This window comes from Crocodylus porosus, unplaced genomic scaffold, assembly GCF_001723895.1.
Source record: "Crocodylus porosus isolate Cpor-Errol unplaced genomic scaffold, CroPor_comp1, whole genome shotgun sequence".
Lineage (NCBI taxonomy): Eukaryota > Metazoa > Chordata > Crocodylia > Crocodylidae > Crocodylus > Crocodylus porosus.
In genome coordinates this window covers 83,688,167-83,690,269 of record NW_017728906.1, presented here as the reverse complement: position 1 = coordinate 83,690,269, position 2,103 = coordinate 83,688,167, and positions in this window count along the sequence as shown.

Sequence of the window (2,103 nt, the reverse complement as noted above, 5' to 3'; positions counted from 1 at the left end):
ACAAAAAGAAAAAGAAGCCTCTACTCACCCTAGAAGCATGGGCTGTGGGGGCTCCGGGGCCTCCTGGCAGAGTCCCCTCAGGCAGCATGGGGCAGAAAGGCCCAGGCTGGGTGGCTTGGGAGGCATGTGGGGGGGCCTGGGGAGCAGGCAGGGGATGGGATCAGGCAAGGCAGGGCTGGGGGAGTGGGTGGGGCCAGTGGGGGTCCCCCCCATAGTTCTCTCTACCCTTCTCCAGCCCCCCTGACTCCTTACTTACCAGCACTGGAGCCCTGTTGCTGACACACTGCCTGCACTACACTGTCATTTGCCTGTGCTAAGGGTGCCATGAGCTAGATGAACCATGCGTGTTCCAGCTGCTCTGGGATCTGCTCCACATGCAATATGAGGACCAGACTGGCTGGAGCAGCTTCTGGATAACATATGCTGGGAGTGGGAGAGGAGGTATGTGAGTCTGATCCACCATGTGGGGCTTGTTGAATTTGACACCCTTGGTCTCTGCTTTCTATCACTTGCTATGGACCTGGTGTCACTTTTTTGAAGTCAATAAAATTTATACTAGTGAAGTAAAATCAGAAACTGGTTCTAGACTTGGGCCACATATAAGTGTTATGTTTCTACTGGGAGAATCACAGATAGAAAGAAGCATACAGGCATTCATTATGTTTCTCCCCCAGGAAAGGTGCCTCATTTGTGAGGAAGCTCTTCCTTTTTGAGTGAGGAAGTTCTGTGATACGACTCCCACAGGAAAGAACATCTGCATGCTTCCCAGCTGCTTGACTCCTCCTTGTGCCTTCTCCAGACTGGGGTCACCAGCTGCTGCTCGCTTCCTCCTGGTCACAGTTAAGCACTGGGTCACCCCAGTCTGGAGAAGGTGTGGGGGGCATTGCCCCACTGGTCCCACCCTGGCACAGACCAGGAAGGTAGGGGAGGAACAGCCACCCACTGCTCCCTGCCCACTCCATAGACCAGGGAGCCCTGGTCTGGGGAATGAGCAGGGGCTTTACCCAACTGCTTCCTCCCCTCCCGTGGAAAACAATAGAAAATATTGGTAGGAATAAAGCCACTGCACACTGGTTTTTCCTCCAACATAAACATCTAAACATCAACTAAAAGGGAAAATTCCAAACTTTCTACTTTTACCACATCAGTGGTTCAAGGCAATATCCTGTTTCTTTGTTGCAGGTGCCCCATCTAGCTTCATTTGCTTCACCTGCACCAATAAGTAAAACAAGGAGTGCAATAAATGTTCAGCAACATTTTAATTGCTATATTTTGCTGTTTGTATAGTTATCTTATTCCTTCTATTATGCTTTCAAGAGGGAGTCAGAGTTCAGTCAGTAAAATATGTTGTTTAATGAAATGCTTTTCCCGCACCAATCAGAATTTTTTTGTTTAAGTTTCTGGATTTGGGAAGAGAGGGAAGAGATTTTGGGGCAGGGGATAAAAGTGTTAAAATTTTAGAAATTTTGATTTGTTTCTCAAAATCATGTACTGCATTGTTCTGGTTATAAATAAACGCTACATATAAATCACCTTTTCCTGTTCTGTTAATTCATAGTTTCATAGTTTCTAGGGTCGGATGGGACCTGAGTAGATTTTCATAGACATCAGGGCTGGAAGGGACCTCGGAAGATCATCAAGTCCAGCCCCCTGCCCAAAGGGCAGGAAGTCAGCTGGGGTCATAGGATCCCAGCAAGATAAGCATCCAAGCAAGATAAGATCATCTAGTCCGACCCCCTGCCATGGCAGGAAAGAGTACTGGGGTCAAACGACCCCAGCAAGGTGTTCATCTAACCTCCTCTTGAAAACCCCCAGGGTAGGAGCCTGCACCACTTCTCTTGGAAGTTGGTTCCAGACCCTAGCCGCCCTGACCGTGAAGTAGCGCCTCCTGATATCTAGCCTAAATCTACCCTCTGCCAGCTTGTGACCGTTATTCCTGGTCACTCCTGGCAGTGCTCAGGGGAACAGTGACTCCCCCAATGCCTGCTGATCCCCCCTGACTAGTTTATAACAGGCCACTAGATCCCCCCTCAGCCTTCTCTTGTGGAGACTGAACAGGTTCAGGTCCCGTAGCCTCTCCTCATAGGGCCTGCCCTGCTGTCC